The 22180-nt window shown below is 42.5% G+C and overlaps 1 pseudogene; it reads left to right on the top strand.

Annotated features, from left to right (window-relative positions):
* The first annotated feature begins 15756 nt into the window (after positions 1-15756).
* LOC114506097 lies at positions 15757-22180 on the top strand (annotated as a pseudogene).

The following is a 22180-nucleotide window of genomic DNA, read 5'->3' on the forward strand; positions in this document are numbered from 1 at the left end:
CGGAGCTGCTAGGATCAAGGTCCCCTTGCAGTGGGAGATGGGGACCCAGGTTGGAAGGCTTTGATGTCTATGGCGATGGCTGCTGCAAAGTGAGATTCTTAAAACGCTCCCTGCAGTGGAGCTAATGTGAGCCCAGTCCCTGTGCTGCTGCACGTGATAATCATCCTTGTAAGGATGGGTCAGCAGAGACTCTTGTGCTAGATTACAGAACAGCGTAAAGCATTTCACATCTACAAAATGCTGTACGGTGATCCACCAGCACATCGGGAGCAGAGGAACGTCCTAGAGCACCCTCTAGAGGACTCCCGGGGTGTTTCACCCTGCTTCTTGGAGGAGGAATCCATTTTCTTTTTACTGTAGAATAGATCTTATTTTCCTAAGTGGTGTGTGGCCAGCATGTTTGCCTTCCACTTTCTAGAAGTGTATCCTTCTAGATTAGTTTAATTTTTGCATAAAATGGTATAGTACTTTGCCGTGTAAAAACCGAAATAGATTATATGTAAAACTATTTAAAAAAGGAAAAGGAAAGAAAGAATCCCTGTGGTTGCTGCAGCACTCCACTGAAGGCAGGGAGCCCGGGGAGGAGAGGTCTGCAAACAGGCGGAGGTGGCAGAAGATGAGCCAGGGAGGACAAAGTGGAGGCGGAGGGTGGGCACTGTGTGGGAAATCTGGGGCGACCAGGAGAGGGAAGAGCTGAGGATGGAACTTCTAGGTGTCTGGCTCAGTCACCAGTGTTCGTGGTAGGGACACAGTCCCCTCTGTCATCTGTGATGCCCTTCCTTCTTTTGGGAGGAGCTGTCTTTTCATCTGATACCGTTTCCCTGTAGCCTAATGAGTCCCCTTGAACATTTATTGTAGCTTAGGTTTGCTGGTGATGACCAGCCTTACTTTTCTTGTATCTGGTGATATATTTCAGTTTCAGTCTTGAATGGTATTTTTACTAGACACAGATTCTGAGTTGACTGTTATTCTTTTCTTTCCGCACTTTAGATACACTGCCCCACTCTTTTCTTGTCCTAGGTTTCTAAAGGGAATTTAGCTCCTAATCAGATTGTTACTCCTTGTACGCAATACGTTATTTCTTTCCTTGCTGGTGTCAAGATTTTCTCTTTATCATTAGATTACAACATTTTGACTCCGATGTGTCTTGGTGTGGGCTTCTTGGTGTCTATGCTGCTTGATTAGAATCTTGTATCTGCAAATTTTTATCTTTCATCAAATTAGGAAAATTTCAGCCATTATATCTTAAATTTTTTTTCTGCTTCATTCTTTGCCTCTCTTACTGTTGACATTTTAGTTACATATATGCTCCATTGTTCGGTATTATCCAACAGCTCTGTGAGTTTGTTCATTATTTAACAAATATTTTTCTGTTTTTCACCTTGGACAATTTCTATTGATCTCCTTTCAAGTTCACTTCTCTTTCTCATATCTATACAGCTAGATACGAGATGTTAGATCCACCCAGGGAATGTTTTAGAAATTGAATTTTTAATTCTAATATTTCATTTGGTTCTTTTTTGATTGTTTCTAATTTCTTTCTGTGGAGACGTCTCATTTCTTGCCTGAGATTTTTATTCATTGATAACATGTTTTTGTTTTGCTTAGTTAGTTCTAATAATTGCTTCAAACTCCTTGTCTATTGGTTCTAATGGCAGGTTTTCTCATGGTTTCTCATGATTTCCACCGAGTTTATTTTCTCTTGAGAATGTGTTCCATTTTTAAAATTATTCATTTGCTGTGAAATTTTGGATTGTATTCTATGCATTACGGTTATAAATTGTGGATATTTTTCATTGTTATTTTTCTCCAGTGAGTATTTCCCTGTTATTTCAGCATTAATTTTCCTGGCTGGACGTGCGCCGCAAACTCTGTTTCTTGTGCAGCAGCTCTGGCCTCGTCAGATCTCTTCCCCTTCTCTCTCCCCCTCTCCGTCTTGCTAATGTCCATCGAAGATGAATGGAGAAATGTACTACTTAGTAATAAAAGGGAATGCGTAATTGATACGCAACATGGATTCAGCACAGCAGAACAGAAGCAGGCTCACATATACAGAGAACATGTGGACGGTTGCCAGATGGGAGAGCGGCTGGGGGCATGGGTGAAAAAGGTGAGGGGTCTAAGAAGTACAGATTGGTTGTTACAAAATAGTCACGGGGATTTAAAGCACAGCCTAGGGAATATAGTCAATAATGTTGTGATAACTACGTATGGTGTCAGATGGGTATGAGATTTTGGGGGGGTGATCATTATAGAATGTGTAATCACTGGGGTGTACACCTGCAACTAATATAATATTGTCTGTCAGCTGTAATTGAAAAATAAGATGTTAAAAAAAGATGAATCAAAATAATCACATTGAGTTCAGGAGGCCATATAAAAAGAAGTATATACTGCACAACTTTACTTACGTAAAATTCTATCCAGTGAGTGGATGGGCGTGTCGGGAGAGAGGAGTTACGGAGCAGCAGGGGGAGACTTTTTAGGGTGATGGAGATGTTCATCACCTTAGTTGTGGTGATGGTTTCACAGATGTATACATATGTCATACTCACAACTTTGTGTATTTCAGAGCAGTGCAGTTAATTATGTCAGTTGTGCTTTAACAAAGCTCTTAAAAAAAAAAAAAAAGACAGACCACCAGCACTACCAGCAGCAACCACAAACAGAACGCGGTGCATTCGATTTTCCTGAGAGGTACTTCAAAGTCTGGTTTTGAAAAGACTTACATGGTTGTGCAATCAGGCCAGCTTCCTCCTTTATTTTGTTTCCATTTATTAGTTTTCCTCTAACCAGTCCTCTTAGAGTATTTTTTTGTTGTGAATTTTAGGCTGCTTAGTTTTTTTTTGGCATAAGATGTGTATTTCTTATCTTCAAGTAAGATGTCCGTAATGCAGACGTACAGTGCCTGATGTAATGTGCATGTACATGGTGTCCAGTAAATATCCTATTATTTGTAACACTCCCAGGGTTATGATAGGTGAGATTTCAGTAAAAGAATAGCATTCTTAATTAATGGTGGCCCAATATTTCAAAAGGGTCCAGCTATTTGGAATATTGTCTTTCTTTTTTTCCCTCTTCTTTTTGGAACTTGCCCCATTTTTTTTCTGAAATATTTTAAGGTAAATCACAAACATCGTGATACTTCATTCCTACATATCCCAGTAAACATTTTTGAAAAATAAGAGTACTTTTCAACATAATATAATCACACTTATCAAAATTACATTTATTAACATTTCTTTAATAGCATTTACTACCAAGTCTATTTTCAAATACCAATGACTCCAAAGAAGAGTTTTGTTTTTGTTTTTTACAACTACTTTTTCAAACTAAGATTTACACCAGGATCAGTCAATTAAGAACTTTCTCTTAACATAACATTTGCTTGGCACAGGTGTGTTAAGGGTGTGGTTGGTACAATTTGCCTCTCCATTGAAGTAATTTTTAATTTCAAAATATAATATTGTATATACAAATTTATTAAGAGTTACCTACACAGGGTAAAATCTATAATAGCCTCAGTTCTTTTGAATTTTTAAAGGTTTCCTTGATATTAGAGAACTTCTTTGTTATTATTTTAAAATCTCTAGATGTCCCTGGACCATGCAGAACAATTACGGAATCGTGATGTTAATAATTTCTGAGGCGCTACCTTGAAGTTTTGGAATGTTTGCGTCTGTGTGTTTTCTTATTGTTGTTCAAGCACAATTCTCTCCATTTGGGGTAGTGGGGAATGGAATGTTTGCATAGCTAGTTAGTGGATTTGCCCTGGCCACTAGGTGGCGCTTGAAATCCTGAATACCTGAATTTGCCCACTGGTAGACTCCAACAATGGGGGCTGGCCATCTGAGGGGGTTGGGGTCGAAGAAAAGGGGAAGCAAGCATGACTGTAGTGGGCTTTACAAGGGCTGCAGGGATTTGGAACAGAATATTCAAGTTGGAGACATATTCCCGATATCTTCTGTTGTCTCTTGGTAAAAAGAAGAGAATGAATTAAAACCACAATTTTGGCTAACCTGGAAGTTCATCTCTATACTTTCTGGAGATATCGATTTTATTGTTCCAACAATTTTACCATTATTTGTCACTGTTGTCTGAGATCTAAAATGATCAGAAGTAACTCTACGTGAGGTATGATGTCGTCGTATTCTGTTGAGCCTTTAGCTACATACATCGTTTTCTCTCAATATTGTATGTAGATGTGTTTTCAAAATAACATTTTTATATAAAAATTATTTTGATAGAAAAAAATTTTCTTTCATTCTTAACATCCAAAGGTGTGTGGGGGCCCTCCTGGTGGCTGGCTGTGTGTTGGCCTAGAGATACCTCTGACCTGTCTGGGATGTCCTATCAAAGGCCGACAGGTATCTCTGGTTTAGATTTTAAAACATTGGGAAACTCTCGGAGAAAACTCCCTGCGGCTGAGTTATCACAGGGTTTACTCCCTGGCCTGGAAGATGCCAGCTGTCGTGTGTGAACAACGTGTCAGTTCCGGTTTGGGAGCCGGCTGCCAAAGTTGGTCCTTTCGGGCAGCGCAGGCTTTCCCCAGATCTCGTGGCTCCGCCCTGGGATTGTTCTGAGGTGACTGTGGGGCGTGCTGACCCTTTGACATGAGGGTGAATATCGTACCAGTTTCCTGTGGCTGCCCTTACCAATCACACCAAATTTAGTGGCTTAAAACAACACAAATGAACCATCCTACAGTTCTGACGGTTATAAATCGGGGTTTCCCTGGGCTAAAAGCAAGGTGTCCCCTAGCTGTGCTCTCTCTGGAGGTGCTAGGGGAACTTTCTCCTTGTCTTTTCCAGCTTCTAGAGGATTGAATTCTTTGGTTCACAGTCCTTTCCTCCATGGGGACAGCCAGCCAGTAGCACTGTCAAATCTTTCTCTGACACTGACCCTCCCATCCCCTCCTTCTGAAGTTAATCAAAGTTAATCGAGTGTTGGGCCCGCCCAGATAATCTAAAATAATCTCATTGTGTTAAAGTCAGCTGATTAGCAACCTTAATCCTGTCTACAGCCTTGACTCTCCCTTGCTGTTATAATGTGACTTAATGAACGAATATCATCAGGCTCTGGGGATCCGTCATTCTGCCCACCATGAATATTATTAACACACTTTGTTTTTCTGCCTTTGGAGCTGGACCAACACTGTACACGCAGCACATGTGTTGCTACTGTTGTGAACTTTTATTGTTGAGGGAGAAGGAGGGAAGTATTTAGCTGAGATGGGCTTGGGCTCAAGCAGGTAGAGGCTGAAACATGAAGGCATCTGGCGTGTCGTCTGTGCATGGGCAGTGGGGTCCCTTCATGCTTATCTTTAACTAGGGTCCGAAGTCCAAGGACGTGCAGCCTACCCAGGTCCGAGCACACCTGCCACAGGGGCCCGCACGTGATTTTCTCTTCAAGAGAATCATTCTTAGTCACCCAAGACTCTTAAAAAAAATCACTTTAAGTTTTTCAAATCCTTAATTATTTCTGGAGACCTGTTCTGACCACGTCTAAGTCCAGTCTGCGGAAAGCACATCCACTAATTATGAATTAACCCTTTATTTCCCATTACCGACAGAGGATCTTGCTCTTTTATCGTGTGTCCTACTGGCCCCTGGAGAAAATTCTCGTTTTGGCACTTATCAAGGCCACTGGTGTGCCTCTTCTATTTTAGATCCATCTCTCATGGTGTTATTTAACTATGAAACATGATACAAAGAAATAAAAGTTTCGCCTCATTTTGCTTTTAAAGAAGGATCTGAAAAAAAAAAAGAAGAAGGATCTGAAACACTGCGGCAGGGAGACACAATGAGGACATTGTTCGTTTCAAATCCTGTAACTGTTTGGTGGCTCCAGAAAGAAAAAGGAAGAGCAACCATCACATGGCCCACTCACAGCGAATTCACTTAGGTTTCTTCTGTGTGAGCAAACACAGTGTATGGGCCAATATTAACTCACACCCTGTGCATTTTTATGTTTTTATGGGGCGTTTTAAAATTACTGTCCGGCCCTGGCTGGTGTGGCTCAGTGGGTTGGGCACTGGCCTTCAGACTAAACAGTCGTCGGTTCAATTCCCAGTCAGGGCACATGCCTGGGTTGCAGGCCAGGTCCTTGGTTGGGGGCGCACAAGAGGCAACCACACATTGATGTTTCTCTCCCTCTCTTTCTCCCGTCCCCTTTCTCTAAAAATAAATAAATAAGATATTTTTTAAAAAATTAAAAAATTGTCTAAACACAAAGATAGAGGTCCAAAGGTGTATTCCCTAAAATATAAGGCAATATTCCTAGTGTACTTGGGTCTCAGGAATGCAGTGCAATGAAAAGGAACAGTAATGTGTAGCCAATTGTGACCCTAACTGGATTAAAAGCAGATTCTCTCCAAAGAAACATTGTGTTTCTGATTTATACCCACCTTCTGAAAGAGGTGCTTCCCGTGTCGTTACTGTGCTGTCATTTGCCTGCTTTCTCCAAGGTCGTCCTTCATTCTCTCACTGATTCATGATCATTCTTTATATCCCATGGCTATACAATGCATTTATAAATTTTATTCTACTCTAATATCTTTTAATCTTATACTAGCTCTCACCTTCTCTTGCATGAATTTTGTTAGGAGGATGTTGTACATTTTACGTAGTCAAATCTGTCACTTTATAAAATTTCATCCTTCTCTTCTGTCATCAGTATTGGCTTATTTCCTTTATTATCTTTATTGCTTATTATCTTTATTGCTCATTTAAATCCTTCTCTTCTTTATTGTTTATTTTCCGGAAACTGTCTGGTGCTACATGCACTTAGGCATCAAGGCAGACAGTGGAGGCAGCTGATACGGGGCCCCTCTGCACTGGTGCGCGCCTGCTTTGCCAACGGGCCTCGAATTGGAGGGATGAGTGTGGACTGTGTGTGTGTGTGTGTGTGTGTGTGTGGTATGTGTTCAGGGAGTGTTTGTTGACTAACAGACTTTATTTTAAACTGTGTGTCTGAAAAGCAAGCAAGCTCACTTTACTTTCTTTATCTTATCTCTTGCCCGATTGTCAAAATAAATTACTTTGGGAGCAGAACATTTAGAAGGCTGAACCCCAACGTGTTAACAGAGAGCGGTGAGATTATGAGTGGGTTCTGCTTTCTCCTATTTATCTGTGTATCTGGTTTTTTTTCTAGCATGACACGTTAATTCAACTTTCTCTCATTCCCTAAACAAGAACAATAAACGAATCTTGCCTTGGCTCCCCCAGTCTTTTTTTGTAAGAGGGAATTAGTGGTCCCATCTGTTGCCTGGATTCAACCTGTCCAACACTTTGGAAGGGTAACATCTTAAGTAGAATTCAGAGAATATTCCTAAGAAATGGGTCATTTAAAGTGCCTTTATAAGTAAGCTATTAAAAACAGTTTGTACCACTATGGACCCCAGTGGGAGGCGCAGTAACGAATGTTCATGGGATATTTCTTTTTTTAACTGACCGTGGGTAAAAAGCAGCATTTCGTTATCCATCCCAGCCTACTCAAGGGGAAATCTGTTGCTCTGTCAGAGAGCTCTGACTGACCATGAGAACAGCGTGTGCTTGCTTGTACCATGTCAGGACCGCACGAAGGCTGTCTGAGCGCCACAGATAAACAGATCAGCAGTCAGACTTAGGGGTCTGTTGACGCAGGCAGGCCATGTTGCTTTCAGGATGTACCAGGGTCGTCTGTGGAAAGCAGAAATAGGAATTCTCTCAACATCGGCTGCTTGCTGAGTGGTGGGTAGACTCCAAGTGGGCAGATGGAGGAAGGTGTCCAGCCAAGGGCATGACCAGTACATTTTGTGAACAAAGCAGTGTCATATATTTGGATATTTTGTCTGCAGTCTCCCAAAGACTGACCCTGAGAAGGCAGTGAGAGGTGGGGTAGCACAATGGCCAGGGCCTTTACGCTTAGGTCCGTGCAGGCCTGTGCTGGTCCCAGCTCATTCTTTGCATCGGAAACATGGCCACTTCCTGAAACTGTGGTTTTCCAATTTGAAGAAGAGTGGTAACTTCTACTTCATAGTGCTTTTGTGAGGGTTTAAGTAAATAATATAAATATAGAAATAATATAGAAGGCATTTGTCACCTAGTGGGCACACGTGAAGGGGTCACAGAGCTGAGACCCGAGCAGAGACCAGGTGGGTCACTGGAAGGGCCGGTGCACAGCCGGTGGGGCCCTGATCAGTTCCATTCCTCCTCTTGATGTAGCAGCAGCACTTGACAAACTGAATTCACTCTGGTGGCTGGGGGACACAGCAAGTTTGCACAGTACGCGTTCCTAGCCCTAACCCTAACCCCACTCTGTGCTGTGGTGCGGGTTTAATCACCAGCAGACATTACACGGTCTTCACAGATTCCATTTTCTTCCATGTCCTATCACAGAAAGATATTTGGATGGGCCCTAATTACTATAAATTCAAGGTTCTGGTGCCCGGAAATTGCAAAATGAGGCATTATTCTTTAGGATATGTCTTAATTATTACTGTCTTGGGGTATTTTATTTAGCAATAATCTGTTCATTACTTTGCAGTTGTTCATTTCATAATTACGATATGTACTAAGGATACAGCATGAGTTTCGTGTTGTGCATAAGTACACCCAGTAGTGATTAGTAATGTATGAAACTTCCAGAAAGTCGTCTAGGAGTAAGGTTGCTTTTAGGTGTGGCTAGAGAAATGACTATTATTTCAGAGTTCCCCATCAAGTTTTACCCATTCGGTACAACTCAGTTCTACAGCTGAAGCCTTTCAAAAGGCCACATCCCTTTAGCACGGATTTCAGCTCGTGGCCTGGCCCCTGCCCACCTCTCCCAGGGCATTTTATGGAACCACTTCCCTACCTGCCAGATCGGTGTGTGTGCCCCTACCCAATCTGTCACTTTCATAATCTGTTTCTTTGCACATTTAAATTCCTCTTCACAAATTATGTTATGTTTACCCATCCCATCTACCTAACTGGCCCTGTTGAGCTCCTAATTTTCCTTTATTTTATTTTTTTTTTAATATTATATATTTTTTAATACTTTATTTATTTATTTATTTTTAGAGAGGGAAGGGAAGGAGATAGAGAGAGAGAGAGAGAGAGAGAGAGAGGGAGAGAGAGAGAGAGAGAAACATCAATGTGCGGTTGCTGGGGGTTCTGGCCTGCAACCCAGGAATGTACCCTGGCTGGGAATCAAACCTGGGACACTTTGGTTCCCAGCCCGTGCTCAATCCACTGAGCTACGCCAGCCAGGGCTCTAATTTTCCTTTAAAACCGAGTTCAATCACCTCCCCATCTGTGAGACATTCCCCGACCCAACTAAATAGACCTGCTTATGTATATCCAATAATGATTAGTTATGATTTTATTAAGCCTCCAAACCGGGTTACTTTTGTGAGTCAACGGTGGCACCAGCTGGATGGGGCATTGGAACAATAGGGATAAACTAGGAATGTTCCACATGAACCGGATGTATAACCAGCCACTTTGACCCAAACGGGCTGAAGGCCCCGGTGGAGGAATCATTGTTCCCGCTCTCTGGGAGCTCAGGTCCTGAGGAGGGAGAGGTAGGTGTGTTTACTGGAACATTCTGTGACTGTGAACTCCGTATTTGGGGATGTAAGTGGGAGCAGACTTGGGTTTCCTGTTCACCCATGTGGTTAAAATGAGAGCTCAGAAAGCTTGTCGCACCTGGCACTCGGGCTCATCTTGAAAGACTCTGGGGGACACAGATCACTGGACAAAGAGATCCTGCTGCCCGTTCCTCTCGGGAAGTCTGCAAACATGAAGCTGTTTCTGGTTCTTGTTGTTCTGCTGTTTGAGGTGCCCGCAGGTAACTTGTCCAGATGCGCCACGACCTCCTAGGAAATGTTACTGCCCGTAAGAGTGGGGCCTTCGGGATTTCTGGCGTCTTGCCAGTATCATCAAAAGTACCCACTGTCCTGGGTGCCTGGCTTGAGTCTGTGTCTTGGAAGAGGACAACTAGAGAGGTAACAAAAGATCGGAGCCATGCCCTCCGAGTCCTCTCCAGAGGTAGGAATGAGCCCATCATCTGGAATCATCTCGGCAGTGTACAACAAAGCTTGCAGCCAGGAACCTGGCCATCTTTTTTTCTATTCAAGTTCATGTTGGGCCTATACTACAACAGTAATAAGAGCAGCATAAGCTTTGGAGTCATGTAGATACGAGGTTAAAATATGTCTTCACCCCTGACTACTGTATAAATTGAGCTAACACTCACTCTGAACCTCACTTTTCTCATCTGTTAAGTGAGTATAATGACTCGATTTCATAATAATTGTGTTTCATGGCCTTACAAATGTGAAAAGCCAAGTTCTCCCTTGCTGCTGTAGGAAGGCATGTATGGTCTTTTTGTGACTCTAAAATACCTTTCAACCCTTCAGAGATGCTCCCTGGTTGTGGAATTTAAGATAGGGTGAGCTGTGTCTTTGTTCTCCATCTTTATTCTGTGGGCTTGTCCAAATTTGTGTACCGGGGCAAGTAAAGAGCTGGAAATGGGAGATTTAGGACCTCAGTGCCATACTCTGAATAGGTGACGATTTGGATCTCTAGGGAGACAAGTATACATGGAATTGAGTTTGATTCCTGGGAATCACATTTATCTGAGATGGAAAGGAGGATGGAGAGAGAGAGAGAGAGAGCGAGAGAGCACGTGAGCTAGCGCACGCGCAGGTTATGGAGAAGTCACAGCAGCTGAATAAGGGAAGGGGTTCTTAATGACCTTCATTCTTGAGACCCACGTGGTCTCTGCAGAGGGAGGTTTCTGCTGTCCATGTCAGTGTGATGCCCGATTTTACTGTTAACTTACAAAGGCCGGTCTTTGATCCTCCTTAAAAGTTAATTTGACTCTGAATTATGCCATGGTCACAAGCTGGCACTCTCTGGACAGGACTGGGGCAGGGCGGAGGGAGTGCTGACTTTGTAGCATGGAAGACAGAGTCGGATTTGCCAGGGTCTTAGGGGTGGGACTAGCTTCAGGCAGTAACCATGAATTCAGCTCTCTCTTCTCTTTTGTCATATGTTCTAATGCTCTCAGAGCCAACTGAGTATTGACCAGGAGCTGGAGTTTTGGATGTCCCAAACTGGAGATGATTTTTTAAGGAGGAGGCTCTGAGATTTCTTGTCTCAGCATAAGGTTCACTTTGGGACCACAGGAGGCCCCAGCTGGTGGGAACCACACACCTCTTCCCCTTTGCCTCTGGAACTAACCTGAGTCCAATGTTGTTTTCTGTGCACAGGTGCCGCACGACCCAAGAAATGCTTTAGTAACATAGTAGGCTACTGCAGGAAGAAATGTGCAATTGGAGAAATATATGAAGTATCATGTCTAAATGGGAAATTATGTTGTGTTAATGAAGGTAAAAACAAAAAGTACCAGAAAGTTGAAGAGCCACACAAGCCATTTCCAGTGCAGTCCGATCAGAAGCTGGACTACGAGATTTTACCCACTGTCACACTTGTCACCATCCAGTTCTAAATAAAGTGCTCGCTCCCCTGGCCTCCACTCTTCCTAAATCAAAACTGCCACCTAATACAACATCCTGGGGCAAGGGATTTACCATATTCTGCTGTGTCTAATGCACACTTTTTGTCCAAATTTTGAGGGAAAAATAAGGTTGCACATTCTACATGGGCAGTACCTGAAATACCTTGTATGTGTTCTTATGTTTTGTAATTATGTGTTACATAAAATTTATTGGGCCATACTGTGTTCAAAAATAAATGCTAAAATTCCTTTATAGTACAAAAAGTATCTAAACATAAATAAATAAAAAATGGAATTAAAAAACTACAATGAAAGATTTTTTTTTGAAAATTTGGGCCAAAAAATGTGGGCATAAATTATACATAGTGAAATACGGTATCTGCTTCTTTTTGTGAACTGGATTCTCCACATAATAAAGTCCTACGTTTTTCCTGGGATTGATTTGTTAATGTATTCACTCACTTTTTTGAACACTTCATACAGAAATGAATAGTTACTTGCCCTGGCTGGCGTAGCTCAGTGGATTGAGTGTGCACTGTGAACCAAAGCATCGCAGGTTCTATTCCCAGTCAGGGCACATGCCTGTGTTGCAGGCCACGGCCCCCAGCAACCGCACATTGATGTTTCTCTCTCTCTCTCCCCCACTCCCTCCCTCCCTTCCCTCTCTAAAAATAAATAAATAAAATCTTAAAAAATAAAAGAAATGAACAGTTACCATGTTCCGGTCATCCTACTAGTAAGATGGGTGACACAGAGAGGTAAGAGGAACACGCTGGCAGAGGCAGAAGGTAGCTCCTCTACTTTTGTAGCATCACTCCTCTTTTTACTGAAGTTTCTTATGTCTAAGGAGATCTGAATGTCCCAACTTTGTGTGTTGAGGATGAGTACAGAGCCTTTCTTTAGCAGCAAAGAATTCTTTAGAGGAAGGGAAGATATTTGCACGTTTCCATAACATGTATTGGGACCGATCTAATGGGCTGTGATAACAACTAATGATAATTCCATCGCATCATTTGAAGCTCATTTAACGGGCACGCTCCATTTCTTTTCTTTAGTAGCAATTTGAATATCCAGTTGTCACAACTTTTAGAGATGTATTTAGGATCTTTGAAAACATTGCATATTCTGTTTATTTCACTAGTGTGGGTTTATAAACTTCCTGCTATAAAATGAGGAAGGTCTGAGGATCTAATGTAAAATATAGCGATTATAGCTGATAGCACTTTATTATGTAGTTGAAATTTGCTAGGAAAGTAGAGCTTAAATGCCCCCCAACCCCTGCCACAAAAAATAAAAGAGAAAGGAAAGTAAATACATATGTGAGGTGATGGTTGTGTTAATGAACTAGATGGAGGAGTATCTTCACAATGTATACGTATATCGAATCACCATGATGTGTGCTTTAAATATCTTACAATTTTTTTGTGTTAATTATACCTCCAAAAAGCTGAAATTAAAAAGTAAGCTTAAAATAGTGTGAAATTTAAAGCCTTATAAGTGAGGAGGACACATTTAAGAAGCTCCACACGAGCTAAACACGCCCTCAGTAAGTCACGCTGGCAGGAAATGCCCTCCAGGTGAACAGAACAGAATGCTGTGCGGTGCCATCCGTGGAGGTTGCCTGGTTCACGTTTAAGTCACAGATAACTTTTGTGGATCCAACACCTCCTCTAGGATAGAGGAATCGAAGAGCCTATTCCTGCATGTGCAGCTCACCATCTTGTTTTACTGGGAGGACGGGAGGACAGATGTTTAGATGCCTGTGTTAACGTTTTCAGAGCCTCTGAGCGCCTGCCTGTTAGCAGTTGAGGCCTTTGAGAATTCTGAAGTGTGTAAGAAACAAGGACTGGTCTAGACTGCAGAATTTTCAGTATTTTTTTGTTGATGATTTCAGCACCATGCAAGCTAATTTCACCTTCATTGTTAGAGAATTTTTTTTTAAGGCTCACATAGAAAGCCCTTTTCTTATTGCAATACTTCACAGGCTCCTGTCTTTTCCATCTTCCACTACTGTAGATCACCAGCGACATTCTCAGGGAGGGTCCATTTAGTCACTATGACATGAAGCTGGATCTTGCCCATTGTCTTTAATCTATATGTGTCCTCTAGTCTATATGTGTCCACTGATAAATTACATACAGTAATCCATTTTGGCTTAGTTAGTATCACATCAACCAGTGAAGTGTGTCCTGTGTTAGGAGAGAGGGCCATAATGAACTAAACAGAAAATTAAGCCTTGAATTCTACTTTGGGTGGATCTCATATTTGCTTTGACTTCCCCTATTATGCTTCTTATATCTTGCACACTCATGGGAGAAGTGGACGGGGGTCAGTATTGTTACATATGTATTCATTGTCCACCTTATTTTCATACACAAAATTAAATCTAAAGCCTATATTTTTATCACATGCCCTTTTAGTACAGGCAGAATTATTTGTACCTTGTTTTTCTTGGTTCTGTCTTAGAACCAAGATTTTCTAAGATCTTATTCATAGAACATTTCAAAATTGCCAGAATGTTCCAGGTAGTTTTCTACTGCACAGCAGCCGTGGGGGCCACCCATCTCTCAGGGGGTCTTGGATGATGCTCATGAAAAGTGCCAGAGATATTAATCATTTCCTACTCGTACTCATCCTTTCTTAGAAAATTTGCTCATAGCTCTCCTCAGGGAGCCTCTTTCTATGGGCTCTGGCAAGACAGTGTCGGGCCAGATCACCCTGCCAACTTGGCTACAAGGAGTTGGACCAGGGTGAGGAACAGATGTATGTGTACAGGCTGAACCTACGTCTGTGGATATCCAAGTTGGGTCCTGGTGTACTGCTGAATAAGAAAAGTGGGAGGGAGGGAGGGAGGGAGGGAGGGAGAGACAGAGAGATCCAGTTCTAGTTCTTGGTTTAATTGGTTCTACTCCCCAAGGCCTCATGTGGTTGTTACCATTTGTTCTGGCAGGTCCTCCTTTTCCGAAGTGAGCTCTAGTGGGCTTACGCCTCCCATGACCTCATGTCTAAGACAGGACACATCGTGCACCGGGCAGCTTCTCAGCATGGAGGTCCAGGGTAGTATTTAATTGGTAAAGACCAGGGTAGTGACAGTGACAACAATTAAGATCCACTTCAATAACTGGTTTAGAGATAATCAAATATTTAAGACAAGTCATGATCAAAGCAACTTTATGAAGATATGTTTTTGCTCCTAGATATGTTCTGATGTACCCTCAGTTACTCAGTGGCTCTTGGGAATATACAGATGTTCATTACCAGCGTGGTGCCTTTCAGACTTAAAAAAAAATAACCAATTGATACTGTTAGAGAACATGGATAAACTAGTAAAAAATTATAAGAAATAATAATTCAGATATTACAATTAAATAACCCTATTCAAATAGTACCTGTCAGACAAGTATCAAGGCCCAGATACCATTAGATAATATTCCCTGAGTCTGAGAATCAGGCCACATAAGACGTAGGCACATCTGAGATCCCTGTCTTGTATCGAAACGGAAGCCTGCAGATGATAGGATGGAGTCTTTTAGCCTTCTTGGCTACGTTTCAGCCTGGTTCGAGTTGGAAGGCAATTATATGTAACTTCTACAGATAAAATAAAATAAGTTATGTTGCACAGACAAAGTAAAATATAGTTGATCAGTCTGAAGTAGTGAGTTAAAAACTTAGCAGTGTATCTGTGCTCTTTAGTTAAGAACAGTGGCATGGTGGGGGCGGGAGGGTGAGGGGAGGTGGACAAGGGTATAAAAGGAATAAATGGCAATTGAACAAAATAAAATAAAAAATAAACTATTTTTAGAAAAGAGAGAAGGAAGAAAAGCACAGCGACACGGTAAACATTCCCACGCTGGGGAAAGGCTTGTTTCAGGCTGACACAGCTTATCACTTACACACACACACAGCGGCCCGCCACCCTGAGTTTGCGCAGGGTCTGCTTTTATGTTTAAAAGTTCAAAGAAAATGGTGAATAACAGGACATTAGCAAGATTTAAAAATTTCGTACTTCAAAGGACACCATGAAGGAAGTGAAAAGATAATCCACAGAATGGAAGAACATTTTTGCAAATCCCCTACCTGATAAGGACTTGTGCCTAGAATAGGGAAAGAACTACTGCACCTCAATAATAAAAAGACAACCCAATTAAACAATGAATAAAAGATGGCCCTCATCTTCTCTAGAAGTACTGGGCCAGCTTGCCGCAATGGGAGACAGATGTCACTGTCCTTTCCAGTGGTCCTGTCACGTGGATCTGCGGGACTGGGGCCGGAATGGGTGGAAAGAGTGATGATAAAAAAATGGTTGTTTTGGAGGCCAGAAGCTGTCATCAAATTGAGTTTGTTTTGGTGACGGCAGTGAGCCTCGGGACAGAACCTTCAAGGAATGGATCAAACTGGATGAAGGCCGGGAACCTTTGGAGAGAATGCTGAAATTCAACAGGTTGACAGACTTCAATGTAATACTAGAAACATTGAACAAATCAAAGGCAGAAATTATGAAAATAAGTGAAGCTAAAACTAAAATCAGATCTCCAAGCAAGCTCCTCCCTCAAGGGACTGATGAGTGTTAAAATAATGTAAAAAAAATCTTTAAAAAATTATTTACTTGTTTTTAGAGTGAGGAAGGGAGGGAGACAGAGAGGGAGAGAAATGCTGATTAGCTGCCTCTCGTATGCACCCCTTCTGGGGACTGAACCCACAACCTGGGTGTGGGCTCCTACACACCAGCCAATGGAGCCACGCTGGTCAGGGCAACAGATCTTTTTATGTTAAATGCTTTCCAACAGGCGCAACTCTTGTTGACATAGATGCATGGTTAGAAGATAAAGGTCAAGTATGGAATATTCAAATGACGAGAGCATTGCACAGAGCATTTAAGGAATCAAAATTTGATGTGTTTCATAGCATTAAATTGACCAAGAAGTGTTTTGAGACATTCCCCTGCTCCCCACTATGACCAGAAGCACAAAGATAGGGACCTTGCTTTTCAAAAATTACTTTGGGGGCAAAAAAAACAAAAGCAAAATAAAGCGAAAGCTAATTCATGAGCTAAACAAGAGCAAGAAGAAAAACAAAAGTTAGCCAGAAATGCTGAAATGAAATCTGGAGAAGATTGGGTGTTTGCTGAAATTTGGGGGGAACTTAGATGATCTGACCTGTACAAAAGATTTGCACACTCTTTTCTCAAGTCATGGTGAAATAAAATGGGTAGATTTTGTCAGAGCAGCAAAAGAGGAAATGCTTCCATTTAAAAAACAAGCTAAGGAAGCATTGGATAAAAAGCTGAAAATGCAAACACACACACACACCGGCCCCCAAACATTAACTTACAGTTAAGGAATAAAGTGATGTGGGAAGTACTAGAGAGACATGTGGAACAAGAAGCAAGCACTGGAAAAAAATCATAGATGATCAGCAAGAATCCCTAAACAAATGGGAATCAATAGGTCGAAGATTTAAAGGAGGAAGAAAGGGAAATGAAGCTGTCCAGGTGGGTTAGCTGAGGAAAAGCACAGGTTCAGTGCAAGAAAACTAAACGTGGAAGTGATGATGAAGGAGATAAACACGGTGCAGTTGGGCCAGTAAAAGAGCAAGAGGAGAAACAAAGGCAAGCGTGCATCAAAGCAACAGGAAACAGAACATTGTTCTGGAGACCAGCAGTATAGTAAACAATGTTTTAAAAATCCATTTCAATTAGCCCTGGCTGGTGTGGCTCAGTAGATTGAGTGCTGGCCTGCGAACCAAAGGGTCACCAGTTTGAATCCCAGTTGGGGCACAGGCGTGGGTTGATGGCTGGATCCCCAGTTGGGGGTGTGCGAGAGGCAGCCAATCAATGTGTCTCTCACACACTGGTATTTCTCTCCATCTCTTTCTACTTTCCTTCCCCCGTCTCTAAAAATAAATAAATAACATCTTTAAAAGTTTATTTTAATTAGATTTTAAGCTGCTTCTGTCTTTGAAGGCTTTAGAAAAGAAAACCAAATTAGGTCCACTTTAATGTCCACCTGTGAGAAAGGAATTCTGTTGTTGTTGAACCTGTCTTTTCTTTTTTTTGTTGGCATTCAAAGAGAATTTTTTAAAAATACATGGTTCTAGTTGTATTATTTCAGATGATATAAATATTTAAAAAAAGCTTCTTCCACTACATTGCCTTTGTAATGTGAGAATGTCAAAAGTAATAAACCAGTAAAAACTAATGAAATAAATACTGTGTGCCTTGGTTGGGGGGTCCAGGTGCTTGGAGCATCATCCCGCACACCAAAAGGTTTCGGGTTCAGTTACTGCTCAGGGCACATGTGGGAAGTAACTAATAGATGTTTCTTTCTCACATTGATGTTTCTCCCTCTCCCTCTCCCTTCTTCTCTCTCTAAAATCAATAAACATATCCTCAGGTGAAGATTTAAGAAAATAAAATATATACTACATATAAAGAAAAAAATGAACAAAAGATCTGAGTTGATATTTCTCCAAAGAAGATTTATGAATGACCAATAAGCACCTGAAAAAAACATACAGCAGCAATCAGATAGATGCAAATTAGAAGCAAGCTGGTGACCACTTCACACTCACTAGGATAGCTATAACTAAAAAGACGAATAACGAGTTCTGGCATGGACACGGAGAACTTGGAACCTTCCATCCCCTGCTGGTGGGAGGGCAGCTGCGTTGGAAGACAGTCTGGCAGTTCCTCGCATGTTAAACGGATTTGCCATATGATCTGACAATTACACTCCTTATTATAGGTGGAGGGAAATGAAAGCATAGTCCATGCAGAGACTTGCACACAAATGTTCGTAGCACCATTATTCATAATAGCCTAAGAACTCTGAAATGTACAAACCCATCCCTCCTACCAAAATGAGAACAGTGTTGAAACAGTGCTGAGAAGCTGAATTGCCTGACAGATTCCAACACACCGGCTCTGAAATAAGCCTCTCTGTAACGTGGCTGGAACAAGAGCAGATTTTCCAGGACGGATTCAGAGTAATTGGCCTAATCTTAGAAATACCACTAAGATGGGGGCTGCCTAATTAGAAAGGGAATATGGACTAATATGTTGGGGTTTGAGAAAAAAACTGAAAAGTGAAACCTTAGATTTATCTTTTAAGCATCTTCAGAACTTTGACCTTGTAGGAAACAGAGGTACTTGAAAGGCTTGAGATAGAATAAAAACATCACCCGATTTTATTATAGAAATGCAGCTCATTTCTATAATAGTGTGGGGGCCGGGTCAGATGAGAGAAGAGACTTCCGGAGGCAAACAGAACAGGTAGTATGTCCTTGCAATGACCCAGTCAGACATGATGCATGCTTTTTGCAGGCGATTTTGGAAGATATATGGAGGAGGTAAGGTTGGAATTTATTTACTTTTAAAAATATTCTTACTTTTATTTTTTGTGATAATTGAAAACTTCATAGTTGGTGTATGATATTATATTAGTCATATTGGTTTCAGGTACACAGTATAGCAATTCAACATTTTTATACCTTACAGTGTGATCATCCTATTAATTCTAGTTATTATGTTACTGTGCTAACTTATTGAAATATTACCTTTTTGATAATTAACAAAAGTTCAATTATAGTTGACATACAATATTATATTGGTTTCGGGTATACAACATAGTGATTAGACATTTATATAACTTACGAAATGACCAACCTGATAAATGTAGTACCCATCTGATTCCATACGTAGATATTACATTAGTGACGATACGTTGTACCTTACCTTTTACCCCCATCCTTACCTTTACCCCCTTTCCTTTTTCACCCATCCCCCCAGCCTCCTCTCCTCTGGCAACCATCCCTTATTGGGAGGTAGAAACAACCAGATTTGTTGATCTGGTTGAAACAACCTGAAAGCAGAGGATGGGAGAGAGAGGACTTAAGCATTCCCTTCAAGTTTCTGTCTTGGGTCACAGGGTGAACGCTCATGTATTTCAGGAATTCGGGGTTCCCGAGGGGTTTTCAGTGGAGGGGTTTCCAGTTCAGTGCGTCTCAGTGCCATTGCTGCTGGAGCTGCCCTGCCCAGGGCCCTCTCCCCTGGGAGGCAGTGGTGGGCTCTGCCTCACACGGGGCTGGGCACCCGGTTCAAGGCAGCGGATTCAGAGCCTCCCCGAATAGTGGCTCGGTGCAGAATATGTTACTCAGCAGAGACCATCAAGGCGGTTCTTTCTGAAATTTGGACTAGGAGTGAGAGTAAACTGGTAGTTGAGAGAGGGTAGTGGGAGAACCCAGCACTCCCATGGACCCAAGTAGAAATGCTTAGGGTTAAAACTGAGGGCAGCTTCTTCTAAAATTTCTGTTTGAACTAAACAAGACCACAGATCGGCTGTGTGTCTGGAGTAGAACACCTTGGTCCCCTACAGGACCACTTTGATGGCATGGCTTGGTCAGCGTTCCCTCATTGCATGGTTGGCTTGCTCTGAGCTGCACATTCCAGTTTATTGTGAGGAGACACTGCGCTGCAACCTACAGTGCTTGCTTTCTGAGGGAAAAAGAGAGAGAGAGAGAGACCCTTATCTTAGGTCTCAGTTCAAGGAAAAAACTGTATTTCCCAGGGCATCGTCTCTGCCTCAGAAAGCCAGTTCACCCACGATCACGCCAAACCCCCAGGCACAGAGAGGGCAGGCTCCTTCCCCCTAGAAGTGGGCTAGGTGAGCGGGAAGAGGGAACTGGGCATGGCGTGAGAGCAAGCTCAGTGGAACCTGGGAAGAGGGAGTAGGTACCCTTGGGTGACTCTGTTGAAGAAAGCAGAAATCAGCACCGTCTGTAGTCATTTCAGTAAAGGAAGATTTATTTGTAATTTCAGTGGAGTTACCATACACGTCAAGTGTTGGACCCGGCTGCCAATTTGGTGTGTTGTGAGGATCTCACTGAGCGTTCGCTCATCCGCTCTGTGTATCACAACTGTTAACTGTGCCTCTGGTTCGACCTGTGGCTTCCGGAATTCACTCAAGCTGCTTACATCAGCAGGTGGACTTGTGATGATGAGGCAAGACGAGGGTGTGTACTCGTGTACCGTCCTTTAGTGGATGGCCACTGCCACTCAGTTTCTTGTGTCACTGTAGACTGAGACCTGGGAGTCATCCGCACACCCACCACATCCAGCGAGTAACCGTTACAGATTAGAGCTGCCAGAGAGCTCTCTGATCCACCCACCTCGTCCCCTCACACCCTCGGCTCTGGTCTGAACCACCTCTCACCTGGCCAGTGGTAATAACCTTTTAATCTCTCCCTCCACATCTTCTCCCAGTTCCAGTATGTTTTTTGGCATTTGATACAGAGCAATTAAAATATGCAGACCTGACCACATTATTCCCTGCTTAGAATATTCAGTGGCCTCCTTTTTTTCAGTTAAAGATCAAAATTTTAGACATGGTCTGTTAGCCCTAAGAAGTCTAACTGTTCTCTGCCCACCTCTCCAATATTTTCCTTTCTCCCATTCTCTGCCCATGGACCCCGTTTCTCCAAATACACCGTATTCCTCCTACCTCAGGGCCCTGGCATGCGCTGTTTCCTACCCACTGAGTTTTCTGTCTGTATCTCTTCCCCACAGACTCCTTTTTGAAAGAACCTCTACTCATTATTTAGCTTTAGCTCAACTTGCATTGATTTGGTCGGTCCAAGCATGTGTTCACTGCTCCTTTAACTAGTAACAAGCAGCAGAGGGCTTGGGTAGTTGGTTACTGGCTAGACTGTATGAAGCAAAGAAAACATTAATGCAGTTGACGTTGCATTGTTGGGAGGTATGATGAGTGAGCCATAGCAAAGTGCAGATGGTGTATTCAAGTTTCTCCTAATTGTTTTTATAAGTCATTATGTCTTTCCAACTGAACTATATATGGTATTAAATTCTCCTTTCTTGCTGAATATATAGTGTTTGCTAATGGCTTCTATCCTGGTTAGATTCAACAAGTTTTTGCCCACTTTTTTCCATTTTTAGAATTCCAGTCTTGGATCCAGTTCAAAGGTCTCACTTCTCACCTCCCCTTGTGCAGGTGAGAACTGTGACTTCAGTCACAGGCTTGAAATGGAGGAAGGGCCATCTGACTCTAAGGCAACCTCTCTAAGACTGCCTCACATGGCTGGGTTTTTTTTAAATGTCATCTATTTTTTTAAAGATTATTTATTTATTTATTTTTAGAGAGGGAAGGGAAGGAGAAAGAGAGAGAGAGAGAAACATCAATGTGCGGTTGCTGGGGGCCTTAGCCTGCAACTCAGGCATGTGCCCTGACTGGGAATCGAACCTGTGATGCTTTGGTTCACAGCCTGCGCTCAGTCCACTGAGCTACACCAGCCAGGGCATGGCTGGTTGTTTTTAACCTGTCCTTGTGCACAAGATCACACATGGTCAGGAGAACTTGCACATGCTCACTGACACGCATGCCTACCTCAGACCCCTGTCCTGACCCCATCTCAGGAGTCTTCTGAGATCACTGCTTCCATTCACACACTGCTTTCCTGTGGCTGGATTCCCTGCATCCCCTCCAGACTTGGAACTTAACATGATTGCCTTGCCTGGGGCGTGTGGGTGGTGAGAATGGTGGATGCTGCCCCCAGGATGCACAGCCAGCCCCACCCCCAGGCTGTGAGTGAGTGCAGCCTGCACGGTTGTCTGTGGGTGCTGGAGAGCTCCTTCAGTCTGAAGAGCCAGGAGGACTTGCTCCTGCAGCAGCTGCGGGGCCCTTAG

This window comes from Phyllostomus discolor, chromosome 9, assembly GCF_004126475.2.
Source record: "Phyllostomus discolor isolate MPI-MPIP mPhyDis1 chromosome 9, mPhyDis1.pri.v3, whole genome shotgun sequence".
In the NCBI taxonomy this organism is placed as follows: domain Eukaryota; kingdom Metazoa; phylum Chordata; class Mammalia; order Chiroptera; family Phyllostomidae; genus Phyllostomus; species Phyllostomus discolor.